We start from the raw sequence: 13,011 nt of genomic DNA on the forward strand, positions 1-13,011 counted from the left end.
AGCTAACATGATATGGGTATGGGTCTATGCTGCAACCATGACAAGGAGCTGATTGTCGCACACAATGTCCTAGTTCATTCAGAGATAATAAACACTGATGCGTGTCACACATGCAGTGTAACTAGCTCTGGCAGAGTGTTAAAAAGCCTACAATGTGAAAAAAAACATACAGCTATGGATGTAGAGAAGAGAAGGCCATACACCTTTTAAAGTGAAATGTCAACATATACATATGACAGAGAAGCCTGCTGTGAAGGCTGCCAGCCAAGCTAGCTATAATTTTGTAAATAATTCTATGTCATTGCAAATATTAATATGATCCATAGCCTTGTCTACAAATGTAAGAGAACTGTATGTTATGATTAAACTGTATATGCTGAACTTCAAAAATGTAAGCACAGTGCACTCTGCTGGAGAAGAGCATAAATGTGTATTAACTTTATGCCTATGCAAATGTATGTTTTCATAGTAGAACTTGGGACATACAGAGTTAACTTGCAAACTCTGAGAAAATAAGTAAATAGTTTTACAATGTGCTAAAGTTAGTTTATCTCACCTAAGAAACAGAATGTCTACAGCTAGAGTTTCTTTCTATTGTCTCAAGACAGAGAAAATTACAAGGATTCAAATGTAAAGTGTTTTTATTGCTCTGTGATTTCCTAGCAGCTACACTTCTGAAATATAAGTATTGTTGACAGAGAACTGTTAAATTCTGTTGGTTCCTGTTGGTCTGAAAACTAAGGCAGAGGTGTCAAGAATGATGTAATCTGAAATGACCCAGCAGAAATGTTTGCGATTAACTTAAGAACTATCTCAGAGAGAAAAGTAAGAGCATTTTGTATTTTGTTCTGGACCTGTAAACATCTCTTCAGCACGTCTCATATATATCTGCCTTGCTCTGTATGTAAATTAATTAGGTACAGTGATTTCTCTTAGAGACAGATAGGAATACAGTAAGATTAGTTTAGATGTTTTCTGTATTTATGTGAGACTGTCCTGCAGTGTTGTTTTAAAATATTTCCTGTGATTCTGAACTCTGTTGCCACTGTGTTGAATTATTGAATATTGTCTTGTTCTTTTATTATTTATAATTAAATATATTTAAACCTTTTAATTGTGGCTCGTTTGCTTATAGATATTTAAGCTCTTAGAGTACTTGCATATGTATTTGGTAATACTGTACAAACCACTCCTAAATAGCCTTCAAGTCTTAGTCACACTTACCATTTGGATAATAGTAACATTGCACAGTATAATTGGGCACCCTTTGGTAAGGGCCTTTAGTAGCTGATAAGGGTGGTTGGTGGCCGGTGGTACTGCCATATAGTCTGGGTAGAAGGAGGTATAGCTAGTGAACCTGTGCCAGTCTTACCCAGGAGTGTCTGTGTGTTTGTATATAAATCAAATCTCAAAGTGTGTGTGTGTGTGTGTGTGTGTGTGTGTGTGTGTGTGTGTGTGTGTGTGTGTGTGTGTGTGTGTGTGTGTGTGTGTGTCAGCTACTTGGGCAGGGACACTGATTGGATAGAGAGGGTGCTGGAGGTTTTGGCTTGACCACTTGGCTGAGGTCTTAACCCCATAGCTCTGCCAGTGGAGAGTCTTATTGGGGATCTGGAGAGAGAGGGAGAAACCAGCCCCAGACTGAATGTGATCTCTGTGTGCTCTTAAGGGAAATTGTACTTTACTGTGTGTGTACCTATCATCCTCCCAATGTGCACTTCCCTCACTGGTGTTAGTGGAGATGATTGAAGCTCCTTGATTACTGGCCCAGTACATGGGCATCACACCTGCAAAAATAGAATCATTAGAAGGACGGGACATGCACAATAAAATATTGCAGCCTGAAGATGTTGCGAAACACAGAGTTGAGTTATCATTACAACCTGAAACTGTTACATAGCAATGAGTAGAAGTGATTAGCAAATTACTCACTGGAAGAGTATATATAGAGAGAATTACATTAGGAAGTATGAAGAGTGCACAACCCAAAAATAATTCTAAATAGTCTGTATGTTAAAAGAGAATGCCCCAGAAATAGAGAGCTTTAAGAAGCAGGTGAGTGATGGTAATGGGGGAACTGCCATTTAGAAAGATTTCACCAAGGTACTAAAAGAGGAAGAAGTAGCTCCTAAGCGAAGTTCGAAACCCACTCCTGTCAATGCAAGACAGAAAATCAAATAAGGTAAGACTTGAGGCAACAGGCATCTATAAGTAAAGAAAAATGTAAAACTAAAAATAAAATGTGTTCTGAAGTACCCTTTTCAGATGCAGTATAACCTAAAGGAGAAAAAGAAATTGAGAGGATGGTCAGTCACTTTGAGATAGAGGGAAAGCAGCCTAATGAAAAGAAGGGGCAAGCTCATTTATGCTAAGACAGTTTATGATAACCTTGAACTGAGCCCTAATGATATTCCTATTAATCCAAAATGCATAAGCTTTATCTCATTCATTTCTGAGCTGCAAAGGCTACTGAATCTTCTTGTTTCCTGAGGTATTCTAAGTTAAGAAACCACTTACTTCCTGAGAGCTTTTCTTGAACATTATCTGCAAAAAATAAGATCTGCAATCTCTGATGAATTATGTGAGTTAAAAATCTGCAGTAAACAATGGTTTGAATTCTGTTCTGTATCAAATGTATGTCTTTAGATGACAAATGAATATTGCTGAATTATGAAAGAAAATTTGAATTTCATTTGTCAAAAATGATCAGTGTTATGGTTAAACAAAGGATTATATATATGTGTAAGTATCTAAGATAGATATGCATATCAGTAGAAGGACTGTTCATTTATTTGAGGGCTTTCCAATGATGTTTGATAAAAAGGAATAATATTCTGCTGTTTAGTGATAGTGAGGAATCTATGTAAATTATACAAATATTTTCACAATATTTCAAAACAATATTACTGTACAAAACCATGAAAGTTAGATAGCAAGTATCAGTGCCAGATTTGGTTGCCTTAATATTTTGTATAAGATTGCCCAACCTGTAGGTTATATAGTTTTTATGGAATTAATCAGTTTATAAAAAAATCTTAATAATAGCTATAATTGCTTTAACAAACAAACAAATAAACAAACAAATATTTACATCTGAGAATTTCTTCATATTACCTACCATATTGTAATGTCTTTTTTACTAACATCTAATGTCTTTTTTAATAACATCCTCTGCTTGCATTCACTCCTCCCAATAGGACAGTATAAAACTTAATTTTTCCATTATTAATGTAAATGAACAAAATATGTCATATTTTTCTTAACACTGGGAAAAGCACACCCCTTAATAATCCCAGCTCTGTACATCCCATGTTAATTCACTTTGCATGCTTACAAATCATACTAGCTTGTTAATGCCACCTTGTTGCATTAGGATTTGGTATGCGTCTATAGTAGGGCATCAGAAATTAGACTTTGTAATCACTGACAAATATACTCATCTCAGGAGTTTAAGGGAGTCTTCTGTAAAGATGAGTAAACTCTTACAGAATACATGTGAACTATGCTTTCCTAGGGAGCAATGATTTGAGAAAAAAAGAAGATTGTTCTATGAATCAGTTTAATAAAGAAAAGGTACAAGAAAAATTAAATAAGCCTGAGATAGCAACTAGTACCAAAAGAATGCTGGTATCTTTTTCCTTTTCTAGGAGAAGAGTTCCACATTGTTTGCAGAAAAAGAGACAGTGTCTTCTACCTTGTGAAAGACTGACCAAAAGAACACACAGAGTTGGCTTAGCTTCAGGTAAGCCACTCAGATTATAAAAAGGTTCCCTAGGAAGATGGCATATTAACCAGAGCAAGGGGAACTGTAGCTACAACTGTAGAACAAGAAGCTTGGCTTTGTAAGTCAATCTCTACTTGACTTACAAAGTCATGTCAGACCCAGCTCTGTTAGAAATGCTACATCTAAAGAAATCCTAATCCCTCCACACCACACATTCCAGAAACCTCAACCTCATTACCACAATTAACAGAACATGTTGGAGGGACAGGTTCATAACCCAGAGACTGCCCATGCTATGGAACAGATTTCCCACACATGTCAAGCAGAGCACCTCTCTGACCCTCTTCAAGAAAAATCTTGATGAGTGGATGGGAAACAGAAATTCACCCCGGGGATAACACCAGTGGCTCTACTCGACAGAGGCACTGGGAACTAAGGTTGAGTGGCACTATGCCAGGGTAATCTTATGGCTAGGCTTGTAAAGGCCCCAAGGCCATTAGCCTAGTACACACATATGAAACTATAAACCTATGTTCCTATTGTTACCTACAGTTTTATCTACAAAATGACTTGCTGTCAGAGTAAATAAGGAATTAGAGGAAGCAGTATGACAACTCTTAGTGGCCAAGCATTTCAAACATCCAGTGAGGATATTTGGACATAGCCATGTACTGGGAGATACCTGGGAATGGATTAGACTAGATCAAGTGTCTTAGCAAGGTGCTTCCTGGTCAGGAATAATGAAAGAAGTTGAGAAATTCTATGCTAGATGCCAAAAATTCCAGAAGTCAGCCCACAACCAGATTTTAAAAATCCTTTGATTCCAGTGCCTGTCAGAGGCATGCAGTTTGAACACATTCCTATGGACTCTGTTGGCCATTGGTAAAATCCAGCAATGAGCTTCAACATCTTTTAGTTATTTTTGCATATGCAACTAAATACCCTGAAGCTATCCTGCTACATAAGTCTGATGCTAAATCTATAGCTAGTGAGTTAGTCTTACTATTTTCTGTATTAAGGATAATTAAAGAAATACTCACTGATGAGGGCATCCATTTATGTCCAAAATAATGAACCAACTATGTCAGTGCTTAATGGGCAAGTAGCTAAAAACCTCAGGATACCACCAAGATAGGTAAACATTAAAGTTCATGCTGAAAAAAGTTACTAAGGAAGATGGATATCATAACTCCTGTTTACCATTAAAGAAGTGCCAAAATCTTGACAAGGTTCAGCCTTTTTGATTTATGATATGGCATGCATCTTCAGGAACTGTTAGTTATATTCTGCCGGAAAAACAAGTGAAAAAACTCATTTACAACTGTCATAGTACACCAAAGCAACATAATAAGCTACGCTGAATGTGGCGATGCCTATAGTATGGAACTACATGGGAAGAGCCCAAGCTATACAACAAGGGGCATATAATAGAAATGGAAGGGCTAAGAAATTTAACACTAGAGTCAAAGTTTTAGTCATGGCCCCCAAAGTAGAAAACATTTTTTGTCTAAATAACAAGGTCCATTTAAAATAATAGAAGCATCAAATGATGTAAACTACAGAGTTAGTCATACTATGAAGATAAGATCAACACAGATATATCATGTCAGAATTCTGAAATCATGGAAGAAAGTACGAACCTGGAGCTAATTTAGCAGCATACCTTTCAACTGTCCAGAATTATGCAGAATGATCTTGAGTTTGTCTCATATTTTTGCCCTGCACTTCATAAATGTTTTGATTTTCTGGTAAATAACTGAAGGTTACTGTCAGTCAGTAATGCCAGGCATTTGAGTTTCATATTTCCTAACATTCAGAAAAATGCATACTGATGCATAACTAGTTATTCTATGACTGTTATAGTGCATTAGAATAACATTTAAGACTTGCCCCTGATTTTGGACCTTTGCCCCCCTCCTTACCCAGGTAGGTCCAGACTTAGTGAGCAAAGGAAGCTGAAAGGTGTGGCAGGGACTAGTAACTCTAGTGAAGAAAAAAATTATGTCAGTGTATGCAGTTCACATAGTTGATATACTATCTAAGCCACAAAAACAAGAAATAAAAATAAATAAATAAATAAAAATTGTTAAGGAGCAAGGAAGTTTTTCAGGACTGCCTGGCAGAACCTCATTCATCACCATATTCAAACAATTCTAGGAGAAAAAGATTAACTGACACCTTACTGAATGCCAGAATCACAAATAAAGGTTGTATGCAAAGTAGTAAAATGTGGCTTAAAATAGGGGTGATACTGGAATAAAGAAAGTGAGTGAAACAATCAAGACTAAAGATTAGTAATGATTTTAAGCAGATGAACAGCATTTCAGACTTAGATATTTGCTCAGTGCTTAGGACTGAGGAAATACTAGAAAGGATGGAAAAGGAAAGAAATGCACTAATGGGATACAGCTGGTTAAAATGCAGGTACCAGTTTGGCTTTTCTTACAACAGTCAGTGCAGATGAGGTATATAGATTATCCAATGGATATGAAACCAAAGGTTTCAAGCTGAGGGTAAAATGTAGAATATGGGAGTTGATCTCACCAAATAAAGTATCCAAGTGAATGTAAAATACTGTAAATAGTGCTATATTTGTATTTATTTTATTTTATTCATTTATTTATTTATTTATTTATTTATTTATTTGCAGTTTGCTAACTTGGGAAGTCAATTGGGACAGGAATAGAGGCTGAACTACAACTTTGAAAACTGAAATAAACAAGCTGGACAAACAGATTAAGCATAGTGTTAGACAAGATTAAAAACAATTTGAAGAAAATTTATATAAAGATATTTAGCATAATAGGAAACCTTTTTATGGATACACAAGATGTGGAAGGAGTAAAGATACACAAATTGATAAACTGTGTGCAGATTCTAAAATGTATTCTCAGACACAACAGATTATAGATATATTTACAAAATCTTATGCAAAACAGTTTGGCTCCACAAAAGGGGTGGTAAGTTGTCCTAGTGACATCCAGGTAAGCCCAGATACTGGAATCAAATTAGATTATATTGAAAAACAGCTGTGCAAAATGGATCCAAACAAAGTGCAGGGAGGAGACGGAATAAGTAACAATGACATGAGAACACTTCAGCAAGAACTTACACTACCATTAAATCTATTATTCACTAGGTCATATAAATATGAGGAGGTTCCTCAAGATTGGAGACATGCACTTATTAAACCTGTCTTTAAGGGAAAGGGGAGTAGGACAAACCCAGAATCATATAGACCCTTAAGTCTACTTTCATGTTGTGGAAAAATAATGGAGAAGGTAATATTGGATAAGTTTTGTCAGAACTGGATAGGTTGGGACTTGAAACCATATATCAGCATGCATATGCTGAAAATAGATCTATTACCATCTGTAACATGATGTTCTATAACAATATAATAACAGCTATAAATGAAAAATTGTGCTGTGATGTGATTTATATAGATTTAACTTCAGCATTTGACACAGTCATACACAAAACACTGATCAGTAAATTAGTACAACTAGGTATTGATGTATTGTTGATAAGATGGATAGCTACATGGCTTACAAATAGGACATGGCAAGTATCACACACCAACTGGACAGGTGAAATCCTTGGTTACAGTTAAGGTGTCCCACAGGGCTCTGTCCTAGGCCCTTACTTGTTTAGATTGTATCTTTCAGACCTTACATTTTTCATCTGAGGTGTTTTACAGTCTATATACTGATGACCTGAAATTGTGTAAACTGATTACAAGTGTTACAGATAAGGCATGTCTGCAAAATAATTTGACTAAATTGACCATTTAGGCACAGGAGAATAATATGTTGATAAATACATCAAAAAGTAAGCACATGAGATTTGGGAGACATAAACTGAAAGGTGAATATTTAATACAGCACACAGTGATTGAAATTGTAGACTCATTTAAGGACCTGGGTATATGGGTAGATTCAGCTATGAATGTTTCTAATCATTTCAACCAATTGGCTAATGATAGTTATAGAACTATAGGTTGTATAAAAAGGTTTATAAAGTCTAGGAAATCAAACATAATGAAGTCATTGTTTGTTAGTTACATTATACCCAAACTTGAGTATGGAATAACAATATGGAAAGCTTATAGGAAAACAAGCATGAATAAACTGGAAAGAGTACAGCAGAAATATACCAAGGGCATCCATGGATGTGAAAATCTAAGTTATTATGAAAGACTAAAATATCTGGACTTGTACAGTGTCTCTTACAGATACTTAAGAGGAGATCTTATTCAGGTATATAGGGCATTTAGGGACAACTACCTCTGGGAATGTTTGGGGTTATCAAAAAGTACTAGAGAATCATCAAATAACCAATGTAGAAGATTCTATATGAATGAAAAATGTACTAACTGGTTCTCTGATAGAGTAGCTGATGCTTGGAACAGACTACCAAATTACATTAAAGTACTAGTTTAGATATTTTTATGAACAGCCTGGACATTTATTATGGAAACAAGTGTTTTGGTATATTGGCAAGCTAGAAGGGCATTAATGTCCGTGCTTGAAACATTTGTATGTATGTATGTATGTATGTAAGGTGAGCCCTTTTTCAATGGAGGCCTGGGGAGAAAAGCTCCATGTAAATGCATATACATATAGTTAAAAATACATATGCATATAATCAAATGCATATACATACAATCAAAATGCCAATATAAAAGTATAAGTTTAACAAGTTTAACAAGCAATATAAATAGACATAGGATCTAAAATTAATCAATAGGGTTTATAAGATTTTATGTACTATTTTGTGAAATAATAGAATGTAGATATGAAATAGTTTATTCTTTATATAGATGAAGGAAGACAGAGAGAGGAGGAAGGGGGAGGATAGGAATAGGTTAGTATTGGATGGGTACAGATAACGTATGGATGAGAAATGGTGGAGGTTGAATGTGTAGGAGGAGGTAAGGTGTGGGTGGAGGTAAATGAAACAGTTTAGGAAGGGTGGGAGCAAGACCATTTCCATCTGGAAATGAGATGAGAATGAAGTAAGGTTTTGAAGGTACTGGGGTTCTGGGAGGTACGGATGTGAGGGAGGAGTGAATTCCATTTCCATGCAAGGGAGAAGGACAGAAGGAGTTGACCAGGAGTCCGTAGGGGCTTGTACAATTCAAGTAGGTTTTGATTATTGGACCTGACAGATTGGTAAGTAAGAGACATGGTGAAGGTGGAAGAGAGAAAAGGACAGTCAGAGGGCTTAAAGATGAGTTTAGGGCCAGTAGAGCGATGAATGTAAGATAGGTAGTTGGGGAGCTCAAGCCAGTTTAAGGAGTGTAGAGAGTCACAGTGATGAGAGTATAATTTGGAACCTGTAGCGAACTTTGCAATTTTGTTATAGCAGGTTGCTAGTTTAGATTTGAGGGTGGCTTGAAGATTGATAAGGATGGGAGCACCATACAAGAGAGAGGGGAGCAGATAAGTAGTGGAGAGAGTAAGTTTAGTAGAAGAGGTAAGGAAGTGATTGTGGCAGTAAAGCATACCAAGCCACCCTAAAATCTAAACTAGCAACCTGCTAGTTTAGATTTGAGGGTGGCTTGACAATTGATAAGGATGGGAGCACCATACATGAGAGGGGAGCAGATTAGTGGAGAGAGTAAGTTTAGTTGAAGAGGTAAGGAAGAGATTGTGGTGGTAGAGCATTCCAAGTTTTTGGTGGGTTTTTTTAATAGTAGTTTGGAGATGAATATCAAACTTGAGTTGTTCATCAATAATGATGCCAATGAGCTTGGTATGGGATACTATTTTGACAGGTTTCCTATTTTGACTTGTAAGTAAGAAGGTATTTTTGCCTATTTTAGAGTTTTTGGTAGGGGTGAAAATCATAAATTTGTATTTAGAGGCATTAAGGGCTAGATGGTTATTGAACATCCAGACCTCAGTATTGTTAAAGGCTGCCGGAATATCCTGTAGGAGTGTAGGGAGATATTTAGCAGAACAGATAATTGTAGAGTCATAGGCGTATTAGATGAGATTAGTATTAGGGATGCAAGGATGGAAGTCATTTATGAAGATGTTAAGGAGTAAAGGGCTCAGCATTGAGCCTTGAGGGATGCCTGTGAGAGTGTCTAGGAAAAATGAGGTACATTTATTCCATTTGATGGCCTGTTGTCTGTTTGAGAGGTAATTGGTGAACCAGTTGATGATTGCTGGAGAGAGATTGGCGTTAGAGAGTTTAGAAAGCAATAAGCTATGGGAAATAGTATCAAAAGCTTTGGATAAGTCTAAGAATAGGGAGGATACTATGTTTCCAGAGTCTCGGTCATGGTTGATAGTGTCAAGGAATGCTAGCAGGGCAGTGGTGGTACTATGGCCAGGTCTAAAGCATGTTGTGTTGGGGTGAGGAGGTGATTGTCAAGAAGGTATGGTAGGAGTTGGAGATGAATACATTTTGCAAGAATTTTAGAGATGGGAGGGGTAGTGGCTATGGGGCGGAAGTTAGAGATGTCAGTATTATTGCCACCTTTATGTAGGGGAATGATGAAGGATTTTTTTCCAGAGACGGGGTACATAGGATTCTTGAATGGAGTGGTTAATTAAGATGCAGATGAAAACAGCAATGCCATCAGCTGCTAATTTGAGAAATTCTGAGGGTAAGCCATCTGGGGCATTGGAACAAGGTTTTAGTTTATTAAGAAGTTTTTTATGGTGTTGATAGGAATAGATTTGAGGGAATAGGGGGGAGTGGTGTGGTATTGGTGGTGGAAGGCAGGGAGTATGGGGATGGAAGGAGAGGGGGAAGAGTTTTTGGGGAATAAAGTGGTTAGCTTGGCTATGGAGTCAATGAAGAAGGAGTTAAAATTGGATGCTATGATGTGGTCAGGGGGACTGGGGTTAGGGCAGGGGTTATCTCACTTACCAGGATTAAGGAAGGAGGAGACAGTGCTCCTAAATTTTTGGGGGTTGGTTTTGTGGTTGTTCTCTAGCTTAGTGTAGTAAGTTTTACAGTTGAAGGCTATTTGTTTTTTTACTAAGTTGCAAAGCTGTTTATATTTATTCAGGGAATCTGTTGTTCTGAGTTTATGATGGAGTTTCCAAGATTTGTCTCAGGTGTGCATGAGTTTTATGGTGTCATTAGAGAGCTATTGGGCTGTTTTAGATTTGACTCTTTTGGTCCTGAAGGGCACAGCTGTTAAGTAAATTAATAAAGGAAGAGTTAAAATATGACACAACGTCATCAAGGGGAAGAGTTTTTAGGGGGTTCCAGTTCATATGTTTTAAATACAGAAGGAATTTTGGTTGAAATTTGTAAGTGTGCGTGTTGATATATAATTGTGTTGTAGATGCATGAGAGGAGAGTGAAGTGCAAATGCAGGTAAGTGATCGTCAAGGGAGGGAAGTTATTCACTTTGTATGCAAAGTGACTATGTTGTTTTAAATTATAAGTATTATTTTTAAGCATATAAGATAAATAAATCTGTTTTTATGTACAAAGAGGAACTTTTGCTGTATCAGCCAGATAACTACTTTTATCACTTTATATGGTGATTTTGCTTTTAAAGCAGAGAAAAAATTGCTGTATTAGCTGTAGCAAGTTTGTTTAATGAAACAGTTAATGCTGACTAAAAGAATGGCATAAACCCATTCACAGAGTGTTTATTCTTCTTAGTTGGGGATTTGATGTCCAGATCAGTGTCTCTGGCAGAGAGAGCATTAGAGTGAATGAAGACATAGAAGAAGACATTGGTCCTGTTTAGGAATCAGAAAGAGAGATGCAGTAGAGAGATGGTAACATACTAAGGAATTGTTCTGGTAGGAATTTAAGTAAATTTGAAATCTCTAGTTTGGAGAAAATAAAAGGGAACCAGAATGTAAGGATCATTAAACCTGATAAGGGTGGGGGGATTATAATTATGGATAAAAAATTATATCAAGAGAAAATGATGGAAGTACTAACAAGTGGTACTTACCCAGTAGTGTCCCTAAATGAAGTGAATGGGGTACACAGGAGAATTAAAAAATAACTAAATGATCTTTTTATTGAGAATAGTATCACAACTGATGAATATAACTATATGAATATAGCCTATCCTAAAATGCCAACTATTTTTGGTCTCCCAAAGATCCACAAAAACTTAGAACATCCACTTATGAGGCCGATTGTGGATTCCAGGGGGTCCATTACTCAACCTATTGCTAAATTTATCGATGCTAAATTGAAGAACTTATTAAAAGATGAACTGAGCATAGTAAAAGACTCTTGGGATTTTCTGGATAGGATGAATAGATTGGAATTTGTAAAGGATGTTACATTCATCACTATGAACATTTACTGGAAATAGTTTTGAAGAACAATTTCATTCTTTTCAATAGTGAATTTTTTTTACAAGTAAAAGGGGTGGCAATGGAGGTGTCATGTGGTGGTATCTACGCTAACATAGTGATGTTAGAGTGGGAACAAAGATGCCCTGTAAATTCACCGTTTTATGGTTTTTGTAAGGTTTACTTACAGTTTTTGGATGATATTTTTATCTTTTGGAATGGACCGGTTAATGCATTTTCTGAGTTTATTGAATATATAAATGAGTCCACCTGTTTTTTAAAATTTTCACACATCATAGACCATCAAGAAATTGCATATTTGGATGTAAAATTGAAGAAAGATTTCACTACAAAGCGTTTCCTGGCTGAGATTTACAGAAAACCCACTTACTCAAATAGTTTTGGTGTAGTGAAGGGACAGTTTGTAAGGGCTGCAAGGATGGTATCTTGCTTTGATTCATTTTTGGATGAATGTGAAGTGCTAAAAAATATGTTTTTGAATAGAGGTTTTCCAGCTGGAATGGTGATGGATATTATGATAGAGGTGGTAAACAAAAAATAATCTTTTTTTTTAAACCTCTATTGAGAAAAAGAGGCTTTAGACAACATGATCATCCTGGTAATGGCCAAATAGATATGGCCAGTTCTGACCTAACACTCCCTTTTCCAAATGAGCATAGTGAGAACAATGCAGGAACAGTATTACATAGGTTAACATCTGATAATGCAGAACAAAGGGATTACAAAACAGCCTTCATTACCACTTTTAATACATCAAGTAACCTGATTAAAGATATTCTGTATAAAATCTGGGTTATCTTGTTCAGCAATAAAGATGTACATGCTAAACAGGAAGAGTGCCCTATGGTCATATGTAGGAAGGGTATTTTGAGACAGTTAAACAAGGTGACCAACATCCAATAAATGGTAGTATGAAGAAATGTGGGGCTGTAACTATTGTCCATTTATTTATGAGGGGAATAAATTCACTGTGAATAATGT

The sequence above is a fragment of the Protopterus annectens genome, chromosome 5.part0, assembly GCF_019279795.1.
Source record: "Protopterus annectens isolate FY-2018-M chromosome 5.part0, PAN1.0, whole genome shotgun sequence".
Classification (NCBI taxonomy): Eukaryota; Metazoa; Chordata; order Ceratodontiformes; family Protopteridae; genus Protopterus; species Protopterus annectens.